Source organism: Impatiens glandulifera, chromosome 6 (genome assembly GCF_907164915.1).
Source record: "Impatiens glandulifera chromosome 6, dImpGla2.1, whole genome shotgun sequence".
NCBI lineage: Eukaryota > Viridiplantae > Streptophyta > Magnoliopsida > Ericales > Balsaminaceae > Impatiens > Impatiens glandulifera.
This window is the reverse complement of record NC_061867.1, coordinates 44,053,893-44,073,436: the sequence shown is the minus strand read 5'-3', so window position 1 is coordinate 44,073,436 and position 19,544 is coordinate 44,053,893.

The window sequence follows — 19,544 nt, the reverse complement described above, 5'->3', positions numbered from 1 at the left end:
TCTTTTTCGGTTTTGGGGTACGGGTCCTCTTGAATACTTCAATGACAAACGGTGCCCGTCCCATTTCAATCTCCTATTAAAATAAATGATTTATATAATTAATAACAATCTTTAGATTAAGTTATTACAAATAATGTACTTACCAACTCTTCTTCAATTTGTGCAAACGGTCTAATTCCCGTATGATGTAGGAATTTCAGCTTCTTCCTGTTAATCGTATTTGTACGACTGTTTTTCTGTATTTGAAATAAAAAATGAAGTTAGATTAATTAATATCAACTTTTATTTGAATTATGAAACCGTACCTTAAATTTTTCCGTGAAGAAATGGTTGCGACACACAAACTCCCAATCATCTCGATCGTAGTCTAGTGGAGGATTAGCCAGTACCGCCGCCTCGTCTCCTTTGTGGACGTCGATATATGACTTGTTCAAATCTGACCGCCATCTATCCCATATCTGTTTGGCGTGTCCCAATCCGGTCTTTCGAAATGAATCAATAGAACCATTAGTAGCTTCGAATGAATCCTGAAAAAAATAACATTTAAATGTTCAAAATAATTATTTAATGAATAATGTATAATTAAGTAATAATTATTACCTTGATAGCAGTCCAAAGTGAATCCAATTGGTCCGCACTTAATGTCTTCCACTTTAGAAGACGGTGTGAGATGGCTGCGGGGTCCCGGATAATCGACCCCACGTGTCTAGACCACCATGTTCTTCCCACATCAGCACCGCCTGGCCTCCCATCTCTCTCTCTAAAAGTAAGAGGAATTCTTGTCCCCGCTACCCTCTTAGACAACGCGATATTCTTGTTCTTCCTCCGTCTCTTGCGAGCAGAAAATTCTTCAAAATTATCAAATTCATAATTAGATATGTGAATCAATTGAAACAATAACTAATTTTTAAACGAGTTACCTGTCGATGATGGGTCGGGAGTGGAACCGTGCTCCTCCTCGCCATCCTCCTCGTTAGGCTCCTCGAGACCCTCGTCTTCAGCCTCATCGCCTTCCACAATATCAGCAAACGTGCTCTTTATAAACTCTTCGGCCTCCGTAGCCTCAATATCCTCGTCTATTGGGGGAGCAGTAGCTATCGGGACCACAGAAATAGGTAGTTCGTCTTTAGAAGACGGTCATCGGAGCCTTAAGTTCTCTAATTGGGCAAGTAAGTTCTGGTATGGCTTCGACAATTTGCTCGGTGTTTTCTTCATACTCTTCCAATTTTCTTTACGACCTTCAGACATTCTTAATGCATACCATTAATAAATGAGCGAATAATTGAAATGGAGTAGTAATAAGAACGAATATAAAGTAAAAAATATAAATCTACCTAATTAATTAATCTGAAATATATGTTTGTAAACCGCGGTTTTATTTTTGTCACAATCTTCCAACCGGGTCGGGCTGACATATTAGGGGCGTAGAATACTTGTTTCGCTTGACTCGCCAATATATACGAGTCTTGACTTTAGGTTTTCAAAATTCGGTTTACATTTACACTTACGAAGCCATATTTATCCACTTTCACTCCTAGTTCCCCCGAGTGTGTATCAAACCACTTACACTTGAATAAAACAACTCGTTTGTGAGAAAAGTATTGTACTTCGATTATACCCGTTAAAACTCTGTAGTATGACATAGTTTCAGACCCGTTGTACCCCTCAACAACCACCCCACTATTTTGAGTGATCAAACCGTCGTCGTGTTTTTCTGTACAGAATTTGTATTTGTTTACTTTACACCAAACATACATAGACGAGTACATACTTGGACCTTCTCCTAAGATCTCGAGGTCTCTTGATATGTCGTTAAATTCTGCTAAATGGGAGACCTATATATATACCCGAAATAAAGTTGTTAAAATGAATAAAAATAGTTAGGATATATGGTTTATAATTTACTCACTCGATGCTTGAAATAGGCGGCAAACATTTCTCCACTGAACTCGTTGTTATTGCAATACTACATATAATCTCTGCAAATAGATCGAATATTAAATAGCACACTCTTTAATGCTAATTAGTAACAGCAACATAGAATCTTACATGTAAAAAGGTTATACTTCGGGGCAATTTTCAAAATGTAAGAATGAGCTGTCACTCGATCGATATAATCCAACTTGTATATTTTTCCGTTAGCTTCCAACGATGCAAATATTGAAATGCCCGAGATTTCAGGTTGTGCATTTTCTTGCTCTTCCTCCTCCATATGCCTGGCACATAAACTAATACTCTCATTAACAAGATAGCTCTCGCTTATAGAGGCTTCGGGGTGGTTATTATTCCGCAAATATCTTTTCATTATACCCATGTAATGTTCAAACGGATACATCCATCGATACTGAACAGGTCCCCCAAGCAAAACTTCAAATGACAAGTGAACTGGGAGATGCATCATGATGTCGAAGATTGACGGCGAAAAAATCATTTCAAATTTGCAAAGTATCAATGTAATATCCATGTACAATTGTTCGAGGTCCTCTTGAATCAACTCTTTGAAGCACAACAACCGAAAGAAACGAGACAAATTTACTAATGCATCATACACATTATCTGGAAGTAATCCACAGGTTGCTAAAAGAATAAGATATTCCAATAAAATGTGACAATCATGACTCTTTAATCCCGAAATCTTTTTCTCTTCCAAATTTACACAACTGCCGATATTTGAGCAAAAAACTATCATGCAACTTGAGATCTTTCAAGAAGTTACAAAGACGTTTTTTATTTTCGGATGTCAAAGTGAAAGGCGCTTCTGGATAATGAACAACTCCTTCATCATTTATAGGATGTAACCATGATTTTATGCCCAAGAGTTGTAAGTCTTTACGGGCTTTAGGACCATCCTTAGTCTTCTCTTTCACATTCATTGTTGTTCCCAATACGCTATCACAAATATTTTTATCAATATGCATCACATCCAAATTATTTCTCAATAATAGTGATTTCCAATAAGGCAAACGGAAGAAAATGTTAAGTTTGTTCCAATTGTCTCCCCGCGTTTCATGATATATCTTGGTTTTCTTGCTCAGATCCATACTAAAAATTATGTCTTCTAGGTCTCGTGATTGCTCGTAACTTTCTTTCCCCGTTAACAATCTAGGGGGCTCTCTATAATCAGTTCGACCATCAAACGACTCTTTATCCCTTCTGTATTTGTGCTTTGGTGGAAGGAAGCGTCTATGACCCATATAACATTGTTTGGAACCATGAACCAAATGAAGAGATTTGTGTCGTTGTTACAACAAGGACAGGTAAATTTACCTTTCGTACTCCAGCCTGATAAATTCGCGTAGGCGGAAAAGTCGTTAATGGTCCACAACAACGCCGCTCGCATGTTAAAGTATTGCGAGGTGTGTGCATCAAACGTTTTCACACCAGTTTGCCACAGTTCATGCAACTCTTCGATCAATGGCTGGAGAAATATGTCAATTGCATCTCCCGGACTCTTTGGACCCGGAATTATCATATATAAAATAAAATTGCTAGAATCCATGCAAGTAGTGGGTGACACATTATAAGGAATGAGAATAACCGACCAAACACTGTATGATTTTTTCTCATTTGCAAATTGTTGAAACTCATCGCTTGATAAACCCAGTCTTACGTTTCGAGATTCCGACGCAAAATCTTTATAATTTTCATCAAACGTTTTCCAAGTTAAGGAATCAGCGGGATGTCTCAACGTATCACTATCAACTCTTCCTTCTTTATGTCATCTCATCATTGGAGCCGTTTTTGAGGACATGTATAGTCTTTGCAGTCTTGGTATTAAAGGGAAATATCTCAACACCTTTTTTGGAATGAATTTCCCATTTTGTTTCTCTCGAACTACCCCACTTGTTTGGTCGACTTTCCATCTTGAAAGACGGCAAACTCTGCAAGAATCTTCATTTTTGTCGTCTTTCTAAAATAGCATACAGTTGTTCTTACATGCGTCTATCTTGTCATATTTAAGCCTGATATTAGTAATGAATTTTTTACTTTCGTAGTATGAGTTTGGCAATTGAGCGTCAATCGGTAATATGTATTCTTTAAGCAGACGCAGCAACATATCGAAAGAAGAATTTGTCCATTGACATACATTTTTTATGTGAAGTAGTTTCAGTAGTGCTGATGATTTTGTTATTCGAGCACCTTCATACAATGTCCGTTTGCATTCATCAAACAATTTATAAAATCTATGCGCATCTTCGACTGGTTCATCGTTGTTCGGGACGTCATTAACGTTGGGGAACATATCGTTTATAAATTTGTGCATATAACGTTATTCATTGACCTCTTCATTAACTGTATTATTCATCTCCGGTCTCGCATCGTTCATTTTCGGCACGGCATCCTCCGACTGATCATCGCCATCATCATTATCATCATCATCGAAGTCGTCGGCATCTTCATCGACATCTTCATTAACCACTTGAGTAGTACGCATCTTTTCTCCATGAAAATACCAGTACTCATAATGAACATTTATTCCATAAATGATGATGTGAGTCTTCACTTCGTCTATTTCCATAAACGGTGTGTTCAAGCATTTCACGCAAGGACATTTCACGGTTTTTCGGGATGTACTCCTAACAGCAAACTCGAGGAATTTGTCAACACCTTCTTCGTTATCTGGATGATCTCGACGTAAGGTCATCCATCTTTTATCGGGTACTTCCAAATTTCTAGTAAAATGGAAAACAACCCGCATTAGACTAATAAATCTAATTAAGTCTAATTTACTTAATTAGACTTTCATTTATCTTATAATAAATCTAACCTAAAATCAAATCTAATCCAACAATATTTCAATCATACCTAAAATCCAATCTAATCAAAACAATGCAATTCTCACCTAAAATCTATTTCATTCATACATAATTCATACCTAACTTAAATTTAAATCTAATCCAACACTTTTTCAATCATACACAATTCATACCTAAAATCCAATCTAATCAAAACAATGCAATTCTAACCTAAAATCTAATTCATTCATACATAAACCAAATCTAACTTTAAATCAAATTTAATCCAACACTATTTCAATCATACACAATTCAAACAATTCAATTTATACCTAAAATTCAATCTAATCCAAACAATTCAATTATAACCTAAAATCTAATTCATTCATTCATTCAATTCAATTCATTCTAATATTATTAAAAACATTTAAAACTTACCTTATTTAGCAATTGTGCCGGCGGCGACGGTGGAGGAGGCGGCTGAAGGTGGAGGAAGCTCGACGATCTTCAAGAGACGGTGGATGAAACCTGATAACAATAAATATAATCAAACTCAATATATAACATATTATACATAAATCAAACTCAATATAACCAAAAAAACTACAATCTCAATCAAACCAAAATCAAAACAAAACCCTAAATTAAACCCAAATCAAACATCAATCAAACCTAAATCTAACCTAAATCAAACCAAAATCTAACCTCAATCAAACCAACATCAAACCAATCTAACCTAAATCAAACCAAAATCAAACCTCTATCAAACCAAAATCAAACCAACATCAAACCAATCTAACCTAAATCAAACCAAAATCAAACCTCTATCAAACCAACATCAAACCAATCTAACCTAAATCAAACCTCAATCAAACCAAAATCAAACCAACATCAAACCAATCTAACCTAAATCAAACCAAAATCAAACCAAAATCAAACCAACATCAAACCAATCTAACCTAAATCAAACCAAAATCAAACCTCAATCAAACCAAAATCAAACCAACATCAAACCAATCTAACCTAAATCAAACCAAAATCAAACCTCAATCAAACCAAAATCAAACCAACATCAAACCAATCTAACCTAAATCAAACCAAAATCAAACCACAATCAAACCAAAATCAAACCAATCTAACCTAAATCAAACCAAAATCAAACCATAATCCTAAATTAAACAAAATCTAACATAAATCAACCTAAATCTAACAATTCCAAACCAAATCTAACATATATAACCTAAATCTAAATCAATCATTCAAACAGATTCAATCATACTAATTGATTCAATCTGATTCAATAAGATTCAATAATAACATTAATAATTCCTAAATCTAACAAATCCTAAAAACTAACCCTAAAATCTAACATATATAACACTAATATATATAAATAAACCTGAAATCCAAGAACTGACCTTCAATCGTCGACGGAGGCACGGCTGAGGCACGGCTGAGGCGCGGCTGAGAGCGGCGGAGGCGCGGCAGCAGATCTTCAACCTTACAAGCGTTGGCGGCTTCAAGAGGGCGGCGTCTTGGCGACGTTGTCTTCTACGGGCGATGTCGTCTTCTTCAGCCGGAGGGAGTTGGATGGCGGGAGGCAGCAAGTCTCCTTATAGGCGGCGCTGGCGAAAAGAAGCGGCGGGAGAGAGAAACTGATCGAATAGGAAAAAAAACGGGGAAGAGAGAAAGAAAGGTTTTTTTAATTAAATAGGTGATTCCCGAGAGTTATATGAAAACTCTCGGTTTTTATTTAATTAATTTCGAGAGTTTTCATATAACTCTCGGTTTTTATTACCAAAATCAATTCCGAGAGTTCTATGAAAACTCTCGGAATTAATTAAATAAAAACCGAGAGTTTTCATATAACTCTCGGTTTTGATTATTTATTTAATATTTATACAATTAAATTTAAATACACAAACCGAGAGGTTTTGGTATATCTGTCGGTTTTTATGCATATTTCGGAAAGTTTTACTCTAAACTCTTGGAATTACCATTTCACAAATTGTTAAATTAATTGATTTTTAATATTCTAATGACTTTGAACAGTATTAATTTATCACATTTAATAATCTTAAAACATTACATAATCCTTATGATCAAACTTTATGCACATTCATGTCATCATCAAACACAAACATATATATACACTTCTTTATATAATCAAACACAATCATAAACATTTTAACATTAAACACAATCTTAATTTTTAAAAAACAACACACACACTTGATTAGATTAGTTAAGAATCTAGATTGGAAGGTAGAAAACCAATTAATTTTCCAAATTATGATTTGGTAACACCGAAAATTAATAGTATAACTTTCGGTTTTTATGGGTTTCACCGAAAGTTTTGAATAAACCTCTCGGTCTTGACCTTAAACAGAATGTTTTTAGGAAGGGTCAAAACCAAAGGTTTTCAAATAAACCTTCGGTTTTTACCCTTACCCATACTTCGAATTTTTTCGGATTTTTTTTAAACAATGTCAACACCAAAGGTTTTCAAATAAACCTTCGGTTTTTACCCTTACCTATACATAGAATTTTTTCAGTTTTTTTTAAACAAGGTCAAAACCGAAGGTTTTCAAATAAACCTTCGGTTTTTACCCTTACCCATACTTAGAAGTTTTTCTGTTTTTTTTAAACAAGTTCAAAACCGAAGGTTTTTAAATAAACCTTCGGTTTTTAACCTTACCCATACTTAGAAATTTTTCTATTTTTTTTTAAACAAGGTCGAAACCGAAGGTTTTCAAATAAACCTTCGGTTTTTAACCTTACTCATACTTAGAAATTTATCAGATTTTTTTAAACAAGGGTCAAAACCGAAGGTTAATTTGAAAACCTTCGGTTTTTACCCTTACCCATACTTAGAATTTCTTCCGATTTTCTTAAACAAGGGTCAAAACCAAAGGTTTTCAAATAAACCTTCGGTTTTTACCCTTACCCATACTTAGAAATTTTTCAGATTTTTTTAAACAATGGTCAAAACCGAAGGTTTTCAAATAAACCTTCGGTTTTTACCCTTACCCATACTTAGAAATTTTTCATATTTTTTTAAACAAGGGTCAAAACCGAAAGTTTTCAAATAAACCTTGGTTTTTTACCCTTACCCATACTTAGAAATTTTTCAGAGTTTTTTAAACAAGGGTCAAAACCGAAGGTTTTCAAATAAACCTTCGATTTTTACCCTTACTCATACTTAGAAATTTTTCAAATTTTTTTAAACAAGGGTCAAAACCGAAGGTTTTCAAATAAACCTTCGGTTTTTACCCTTACCCATACTTATAAATTTTTCATATTTTTTTAAACAAGGGTCAAAACCGAAGGTTTTCAAATAAACCTTCGATTTTTACCCTTACCCATACTTAGAAATTTTTCAGATTTTTGTAAACAAGGGTCAAAACCGAAGGTTTTCAAATAAACCTTCGGTTTTTACCCTTACCCATACTTAGAAATTTTTCAGATTTTTTTAAACAAGGGTCAAAACCGAAGGTTTATTTGAAAACCTTCGGTTTTGACCTTTTAAACAAGTGTCAAAACCGAAGGTTTAGTTGAAAACATTCGGTTTTGGCCATGCTGTTTTTTTTTAAAAAAAATGAAAAGCAAACTAAAAGAAAATAATTCATGAACAACATTTTAAAAATCAAACCAAAGATAATAATAATAATTCATAATTATGAAAACAAAACACATAAAAATATCATCGTTCGTACGGAAAAGAAAACACATAATTAATCAAACAATATAATCTAGAAATTATTAGATGGGAGGAGGAGGGGGTGGTTGATTATGTCGACACCTCAACAATTCAAGTTGTTGTTCGAGATTCTCTAATTTCTGTGCAATTTCAGCCCTGTCCGCTTTAATTTCACTCAGCAATCGGCCTCTTTCCGCATCCCTCAATCGGATTTGCTCCATTTCCAGCGTCATATTTCTCACATCTTCCTCACGTGCCGCAATTTCTGTTTGTGCTAGCAAATTCTGGTAACATCGAGACAGTTTCTCCGGTGTACGCCGAAGACTATGCCATGACTCATCCATCCTAAATGCATTTCATATATATGTATATATATATTAATCAAACAAAATAACCGTAACCTAAATCTAATATAACTTAAATCAAACAAAATAACAAATCTAACAAAATTATATATATTTAACAAACTAACCTAAATCTAATCTAAACAATAACGTACAAATATAAATCAAACTACCAAACAAATAATTTAAACTAGCTTAAATCTAGATAATATAAACTACATGATAAGAAATCTAAATCTAATAATAAAAAACAAAAAAAAAAAACAAATGAATCTAACCTGAACGCGAGAAGAAAAGAAGAGAAGCGGCGGTGGAGGAGGCGGTTGCGGCGCGGAAGAGAGAGAAAGGAGAGAGTCGAATGAAAAAGAGAAGGGTTAGGGTTTGTATTTATATAGGTAAATACCGAAGGTTTTCATATTACTTTCGGTTTTGATATTAGTCTAAACCGAAGGTTTATTGAAAACCCTTCGGAAATAACCATTACCAAACTTAGAATTATTTTTAATTGTTTTGGAATGAGTCAAAACCGAAGGTTTATTGGAAAACCTTCGTAAACGAGAATTTCAAAAAAGGTAAAACCGAAGGTTCTTTGAATAACCTTCGCAATTAAAAATCTCTGGAATTGCAAAACCAAAGGTTTTTTTAAAAATCTTTGCAATTAACCCACATCCAACACTTAGAATTATTTTTGGTTTTTGGGAAGGTAAAAACCGAAAGTTCTACAAAGAACTTTCGGTACTAATTAGTAAAACCAAAGGTTTTACACCCCTCTCGGAATCTATTTTTAATACCGAAAGATTTGTTCCTCTCGGGAGTATTTAGTAGAGTTTTATAAAACCTTCGGTAAAAACCGTCGGTAAAGGTCAATTTTTTACTAGTGCCTCCATCTCGTGACCTCATATTTTCAAATGCTCGACAAACCAACCACTAATTTCGACCTCACACTTGACAAACCACACACCACCCGACCATCATCTCGTGACCTCACACTTTCAAATGCTCGTCAAACCAACAACTAATTCTGACCTTATACTCGACAAATCACCCACCACCCGACCTCGATCTCGTGACTTCACACATTCAAATACTCTCCAAACCAACCACTAATTCCGACCTTACAATCGACAAACTACCCACCACACGACCTCCATCTCGTCACCTCATACTCGACAAACCACCCACCATCTCGTGACCTCACACTTTTAAATACTCACAAAACCAACCACTAATTATGGCCTCATACTCGCCAAACCAACCACTACCCAAACTCCATCTTGTGATCTCACATTTTCAAATGATCGTCAAACCAACAGCTAATTCTGAACTCACACTCGATAAACCACCCACCAACTGACCTCCATCTCATGACCTCACACTTTCAAATGTTCTTCAAACCAACTAATAACTCTGAACTCACACTCGACAACCCACCCACCACACGACTTTCATCTCATGACCTCACACTTTCAAATACTTTCCAAACCAACCAATAGTTCTGACCTCATACTCGACAAACCAACAACTAAATCCGACCCCACACTAGACAAACCATCCACCACCCGACCTCCATCTCGTGACCTCACACTTTCAAATTCTCTTTAAACCAACTAATAATTCCGACTTCACACTCGACAAATCACCCACCACCCGACCGAGACTTTCAAAATAATATAGTATATATATAAGGTAACTACATTTAATATATATATATATATATATTATTAATAAATATATATATATATATATATTATGATTGGTGAAAAAATATATATATATACATTTAATGAGGGAGAAAATAATTAGGAAAGAAAAAAATATAAGATAAAATTTATTTATACTCTTTAAAATCTAAAATTTAATTAAGAATGAGAGAGTACGAGAGAGGAGAGAGAAAATATCTGATGACGTGAAATATATCTAATGACGTGGATTATTGTGATGTTTGTTGACTTTAAACATCATTATATATAGATTGGTTATCAAGGTATTTTAGATCAATTAATTTAAATTAATGGATTCAAATTATACGTTTGGATCAAATTTCACCCTTTAATTCACGTTTGAATTTCGTGAATTTGATTTTATTTTATTATCCACATTCTAATTTTCAATCTTTAATGGAATTTATAGAATTAGTTTAAAAATTCCAACAATCCCCCATATTAATAAACATTAAAATATTAACCCGATAAAATGTTTAAATAGTTGAATTCTACATAGGATAGGTAAGTGTAACCCTTTTAACCTTCCCTTATGAAAATATATACATTTACTAGCCGATTAGTAAACTCGATGTCCTTGGAATATTTTACCATTTTGTGCAAACAATTACACACTTACACATATAATTCTTCCTTATACATGTCAAGCTCTAATGGTTGTGTCCGCTTTGGCCATGGAACACGCGCCTAGTTCTATGAGAGGGTCTAAATTTTTTGAGCCGTGTAATTCTTTCGAAGTGGCCCCACTTCTCACTCAAATAGGTGATCTCTTTTCTCACATAGAATCATTAAAAACGATATACTTATCCTCATCAAAATATATATTGTTTCGTTATAGAATTAATACTCAACGATAGATTTCTAAGTCAGTACAATTAGGTTGTCCCATTAAACCTAGTTCTTGAGATCTCTATTCTGCATAGGTTGGGTTTTCTTTCATACCAACTTGAGCATGATTATGAATAGATCGAGTATGGTCCCTTAGAGGCTATAAATGAGATTTTGTTTTGAAGCACATCTAAGATATGTGATCTTAAATAAATGGTGTAAAACTGTCATGTCTTATTTCAGTAAATTTGTGGTAGACATCGTCCAAATAGACGGACGTGTGGGCCAAAACGTCGATGTCCTTTCCTTCACATAAATAAGTACTGAACTTAGAAGAATCTCTAAAAAAAAGATAGAAAGGAAAGCGGAAAAAAAAAAAAAAGCTTACCTTCTTTCATAGTTTTTCGAGTAACAAATTAGATGACGACTCTAAATCGGACTGGTAGATGAGTCGAGATGAGTACGGACCCATTTTACATAAACTTTAACTAGGGTGTAAAAAATGAGTGTATGGTATCTAAGAAACCAAATGTCAGATATTCATATTTTACTTAAAACGCTGTAAATTGAAGCGAAAGTTATTATTTTGGGTAATATAATCTTCCTCCCATAAACAAAACCTGAATAATATGGGTAACTAATTTCCTTTAGATTTATGAACTCTCCTTTTAATTTCAAGGTTAATAATGTTATTTGTTTTTCTTTCCAGTAAAATAAATATTTTGAATAAACTACTAAAACAAGAAATTAGTTCAAATTCAAATTAAGAAATAATGACAACTTGAATATGTCAAAAGACTGTTTTTGAATTATATTTCTATAAAAATAAGACATATTAGAATATATATAGTTAAAATGTCAAAAGTTGAGTGATCTCACTAAGAAAATCTAAAATAGAAAGTCATGTTAAACTTTTAAAATAAAAATGAATAAATTATGTTTAATCAAAATAAGTTACAAGATAACATTTTTTTTTATGAGAAGTGTTTTTAGAATCTAAACATGATTTAAAATTCAGTTCAATAGTGTCAAATAATATTAATCACATAAAAAAAAGTTTGTTTTAAAAAAAATTGTTTTAAATTAGATATTATATAATCCTCGTCCCACAATGCACATTTCGTTTTGTGATAAAAACGGTCGTGTTATTAATTTACGGGTTGACCCGTTCATAAAATTTGAAACGATTAAATTTGAAAATAAAATTAATATATATGTCTTGAACTTGTAATTTATTAAATAGAAACAAAAGTTTGATGATTTGCGACATCCCGTTTATATAATTTTAATATTTTTTATTAAAAAAAAAATTGTAAGTATTTGTTTTTTTAATGTTAGAGGATATAGTTTTTTTAAACACAAAAATTATGTTTTATTAATTATTTGTTCACGTTAACAACAATATATTATAATTAATGCATTTTTAGAGATGGAGCTTAAAAACCCATTTTGTTTTTTATCTCATACAAGTGTAAACGAGTAATAATAATATGTTGATCAATATAAGAATTGGGTCAAAAACTTATATATAAAATATATAAAATTACGTCAAATTATAAATTTAATTAAATAACACAAAATGATAATACTTAAAGTGTTCATATTATATATCCTCCAGAGATCAAATACCATAATATAATTAATTCTATAGTAATTACTTATAAATATTATTTTGGTATATAAAGAAATTTTGATAAAATATTATTTTGGTATATAAAGAAATTTTAAAAACTCATACAAAAAGTTTCGTTATTAGTACTGATTTTTTTGATACATAAAAATATTGATTTTTTTGATATATTGCAGTACAGTATTTTTGATATATTCAAAATATCGATAATTTGACTACCATAAATGTGATGATGATAAATGTGATCAAATTGATTTTAAAACAAAATTATACTTGAAAATGATTTTTTTTGCTCTTGCAAAATATTATAAATGATTAAAACTTAAGGGGAACCTTACAAAATAATTTGAAAGGAAGTAAGCATTTCAAGTTGTCACGCAAACTTACAAATAATAAATTTTAAATGCACAAATGAAGAATAACACGTTTACGAATTATGTTTAACTAATTCAAGAGATATTTATCATATGTTAATTCAACACGGCTACTTGAAAAAATAATTGAAGTGAGTCCTAACTCAATTTTTGATAGGCTAATTTTATTGACAAGTCTATTGATGTTAATGTATTAAAACATCTACCACTCCCTTTTTCTAAAAAATAATTTGATTATATTTGAATTAGAGTAGTTTATTTTGAATTTTTATATACAACATTTTTCAATACGGATGTTATATGATAGGAGATTAACTTTTGTTTTGCACTTGAAAATGAATTTTAGTATATTCATATATAGAATAAAGTGTTATTAATGAAGTGTATATAACTTCTTTTCAAAATCTTAATAGTTTATTTAAAAAAAAAAAACCTCATAGGTCTAAACTAAAAAGACGAATAATATACAATGGTTTACACATGCATTATAAGTTATGTTATATTGTTAATGGAGAGTCACTGGGGCTGCATTCATAATAATTTAGATCTTAATCTGAGTGTATGTTATATTGTTAATGGAGAGTCACTGGGGCTGCATTCATAATAATTTAGATCTTAATCTGAGTGTAAATAGATACGAATCAACACGAGCAGGGACGAACCGACCTTATAGCTGAGGTTGGCTTAAGCCCACCCCTACCTTATCCATAATTTTGAATATAATATATATTATTTTAAGGAGGGTGATGAGTATACTTTGAGATTTGTAAGTATTGTTTGAGTATATACATTTTAATTTTATTTTATTTGAATGATTATTTGAATTTTAATTATGTTTTAGAATTTGTTTGATATGATTTTTAGTATTTTTATAATTTATGGGTATATTTTATCTTTCAAATTTATTTATTTTATTTATATACAAATCATATTTTAAAATAAATAATTATTTTATTTAAATAATCAATGATAGGGTAATATATTATAATCTTTCAAAAAATAATAATATGATTATGTACCTGGACCTTTTTTTTCAAATTATAGCTTATTGTTTTTTTTTGTTACATATTATTATTTTATTTTTTTTAAAGTTAATCCCAAATATTATTTTTTATTTTTCTATAATTGTACATCCTAATTATATATATGAACCCACAATCAATAAAAACATATATAAGAATAAAAATTAATTATTTTTTGTGCTATTAATTTTATTCATTTATATTTAATAACAAATGTCTTAGTTATAATTTTGTTGGACATTTTATTTATTATTTTACATGTTACAAATTGAATTTGAAATATTTTTATTTTATTTAAAAGTATAAATACTTAATTAAAATTTTGCTTTATTAAATTTATTTTAATTTCATAACATATATTTTTTAATATCCATTATATATAAGAATGACCCGTGAATCTATGTTAGAGCTAAAAAGGCTTAAACAAAAACAAATATATATATTTTTATGGTAGAAAAGAGACACGGTTACTATTTTTTTAAATTTATTCACTATTTTCTTTTATAAATCTAAAAAAAAAATTAACCCACGTTTATCCATTCATTAAATCTATAATTTTTTCATTATTCTATTTAACCCCGTCCCTAAATAAATTAAATTCATTTCAATTTTTTTTAAGCTCACCCTAAATGTAATTCTTGGATCCGTCCTTGCACACAAGTGTGTATGCGTTTCAAAAATGTCCATTTAGAGTTATCGACTCAAAACATATTTTAGTCAAATGCCTTACATTTCTCTTGAATAGGGAAGAGGAACCGAAATGACATGCTTAATGTGTCTGAATTTATTCCTAAAAATTTTTTGACTCAAAAGAGTCGCTACCTAGTTACTCTTTAAGAAACTAAGAAACTAGGGAAAAAACTTCAAAAACTCAATTAGGTTCAGTACTTAGTTACGTGTGGAAAATGAACTTGGCGATATGGCCCACACACTTATTCAAAGGGAAGTCTCTACTCTGAAATTGTTGACTTTTTTTAAAACATGACAAATTACCATACAATTTTAAATTAATTTTTAAATATGCAAGTTAGTAAACCTCATTCCAGCCTACGTCTAAGCTCATTATGTCCCTAAACATGTGTCTAAGGTACCAATGTTAAACATACGTATCTAAAAAATAATAAAACCGACACGACATACATGTTTTATGAAAGAGAATAAAGTGTCAAATCAGAAATTATCTCAAAATCGAAGTTAATTCACGCAAAAGTCAAAAAAAAATATAAGAATCATCCAAGAATATTTTTCGTATTTTTTTGAGCTGTGTAAACTCAATTTATAAGCTCAAAAAGTTGATGAAAATATTCTAATCTATTTTCAATTTTTTTAGAGTTTTAAAAAATTGTTTAATCCATTTTAATATAAAAATGGATTAAAATAAAGAAATAGAAGGCAAATAGGCTTTAAAGAATTAGGCTTGGGCCTAGTTTAAGGATTGATCGCGCTTTGGGAGGCTCAGGCCAAATTCAGGAAGCAAAGTGGGACAAGTATTTAATTCCCTTTTATCCCTGCGCGCCTATTGTAGATTTCTCGGTTGGAGACTAGCCAGCGATCCCTTTTTTCTTGATCACCCTCTTTACTAAACATCAAACCTCGGTGGGATGCTTGCAATCAAAACACAAACAATCATCTTCTAATAAGTCTTCCAGGAAAAACAAAAAATTTATATTTGGGTTATAAATTTAAGTGTAAAAATTAAGTATCTATATAGATTCACAAATTATAAATTGAATTCAAAATCATAAGAGAATCAAAATAGAGATTTTACCTATAAAATCATTGTACATTAAATGGAAAGTTTACATTAACAACAGTAATTATATATTATTATTATATATATATATAATTAAATATAAAATTAACTTAAAAATAATACTAAAATAAGTTATAATTACAAAATCAATTATATCAGTTCATATATTTGAATAAGTAAATAACTCCATGTTTTAATTTCCTCTCGAATCGCTTCAAATACACGTGACAAGAAACCAAAATGGTAAACTCGACTTATTTAGTTAGTAGTGTTTTGAAACTTAACAGCCTCGTTAACGACAAGCCTAATAAAATTTATCTAAAGGATGATGAACTGAGCTTGATTGGTATAGTCAATGGTGAAAGTTTGGATAGGAATTATATTGATTCGTTGGTTGATGGTTCCATGAATGTCAGTCTGTTTGAAAATCTGGGTCTAGGTATGGATCTCATGGAATCTACAAATAAGTTTGGTCAGAATATAAGTCACGGTATAAGAGGTGAAGAATGTATGAAACTGGAAGAATTAATCAACGGTTTTTGTTTGGCTGAGTCTGATAAGGGGTTAGCCAACGGTTTTCGTTTGGTTGGGTTTGAAAAAGATAATTTGGTTGCTCACATAAGACCTGGTGCTACTTACATTTCTGGTCATACAATTGCTGCCTCTTTCGGTCATAATCGACAGGATGATAACTCTACAATCAAAGTTATGAGCCACCAGTCGAATCAAAAGAACCAAAGCATGGATGTTGATTTTGAATCAGACGATAGCACCAACTATGATGAGACAATACTATGTGACCTTGAATATCATAAGTCCATGAAGAAGATGTTAGCAACAAAGATCAAACCAAAAGAAAAGGGTCATAGTTCTTCCAAAACAAGTGCTGAAATTGAAAGGATCAGTCAAGTAAAAGGATCGAATGATTCTAAAATAGCTAAGAAGGGTAAAAATGGATCGAATATCAAAGAAAGGAAAAACATGAAGGCAAATAACTCAAGTTCTAAGAAGAATGTTGAAGTAAATCCCAAGGAAACTGTAACACCCAAGGCTAACCCTAAGATATTGAACATGGGTGCGTTTTCTCCACTCGTTAATCTAGATCCTGAAATTCTAATTGATAGCATTCAAAAGAGGAAAATTGACACACAAGAGTAGAGCATTGAAGGGGATATTCTAAAGAAGATTGGAACAATTGAAGGCAATGGTTTTGTGGGAAATACAAGGGTTAGATGGGCCGAAAAGAACAAACAAGTTAGGAAAGATAGCAACCCTGAAACAGTCATATCCTCAACTCCTTCTACTGCTGCAATTCCTGACAAAGAAAATACTCAAGCTGATAACAAGGATCCTACTATTGGTCCAACATGGTCAATGGGGAAAAACGAAATAGCAAATTTGGCAGGACTGAGAAACTAGATGAAGAAGCTATTTTTCCAAGTTAATAAACAAGAGATTACAATGCCCCAGGAAAGAAATGATCAGTTGAATGCTCAGTTCAACAATCACTATCTAAAAAATTGGAAACTCTTCAACAAAAACCAATATGATGAAGTGATCAAGTGGACGGTTGATGCCGTGAAGGAAATTTCTAAATGTAATAAAACAAAGGTGTATACAATCATGAGCAACCCAAACAGAACCTGGGAAGAAGGAAGGGTGTGGAATGGAAATGTCATGAACGATCCAAAAAATGGAAAATTCCAGATAGTCACATTATACCCAAAGGTAATTACACTTGATCATCCGCACCAGTTTGAGCTCTCACCAGAAATTGAACAAAAATGCATAAAAGCATGGGAGTTTGTCATAGTTGGTCACTTTATGGACAACATGAAGGCACCATTTGTTGAGGTTAAAAGAACGTTGATGGGTCAGTGGGAATCCTCTAGTCTAGAGAGGATCACAATCAATGAGCATGGATTCTACTTTCTATCCTTCAGGAATGGAAGCGAAATAAATCCGATCTTAGAGAGCAAATATACCTTTATTAGAGGAAAAAGATTCAAGATGTACAAGTGGAGCGAAGAACTTAATACTAATCATAGACCACCTGAGCTTAAACAAATCTGGGTGAATCTCAAGAATATTCCATCACACCTATACAACCAAATGGGCCTGACCTATATTTCAAGAATTATAGGAAAACCACTTATGGTTGACCCAGCAATGGAAGGCTACGAGCGTGCATCTATGGCTAGAGTTAGTGTCGAAATCCATCCAAGTGGCTCTCTTCCAATTAAGCTTGAACTTAATGATAGACTGGGAAATTTATTTGACATTGGAGTACAATACGAATGGAAACCAAATCGATTATATGGTGTAGCACTTTCACACACGCTACGAATAAATGTCCAATCAATAATAATCTAAAATTGAAGGCCAATAACAACGCTCAGGAAGGCGGTATCTAAAATTTAACGACTTTTTTACTCAATCCTTGTCGTTAACGAGGCTATATTCTTCTTTCAAATATTATTGTTTAACGACTTTTAACTCAATCTCGTTGTTTACATTTCAAATATTATTGTTTAAAAAAACAGAAGTAGTTGCTAGAAAGTGTCTCTTTGGTCACTACTTAAAAATTTGAGTTAAATACATGTCTTTTGGTTAGTAAATATTTAGATAGGTTAAATGAGTTGGTGGTTGGTTTCTAAAAAAATATTTCTGGTTCATATCGTATTCCATTCGCGGTCGAGATTATCATCTAGAAACGTTGTTTGACGAACGACCAAATGACTTGCTTCTGGTCGACGACTGCCCTAATCGCTTAGACAACATATAACAGTTGACCTATGTCAATGCACACCCATCCCGCGAACAAAACTGACCCGCTACTAAATCCAAAAGGTATAAAAATCAATCAAAATCCTATCTCCAGGTATGATTTAAATTTTGAAATTTTAATATTTTAATGATTATAATTTAAATCATCTACAAATTAAAGGGGTAAAACAATATAGTTTAAAAATTGGCCAAAAATTTTAAGTAGAGATTTTCGTTGTAACGGGTACAAATGAGTAAGCACGAGTGCCCTTTCCTAAGTGTAACTAATGTCACAGGCAGAAACTCGGTCACCGAATATTCTCTCGTTCCGCGCGGCACTAGGCTAGATTGCCACAATCCTAGCTAGTAAGCCTTCTAAAAGATGCAAGAAGATGGAATACTTGAGATAGAAAGAGCTTGGAGAATATCTTGTTTATTGCTCACAAGAGAGATGGTGATCTTCTTCCTGGCGTCCCCTGAGTGCTCTTCCTCCCCTTGCACGTCACGGCATCGGGTGCACCTATGGCCGCCAGCTCCAACCGATATGAGACATTTCCCACACGTCTCTCGATTGAAAATGGTCCCTCGAATCTGCGCACAAGCCCCTTGAGCACAGACCGCAGAGACTTCAACTATTGCGGGGGCAACTTCCCCCTTTCACCGTACCCTT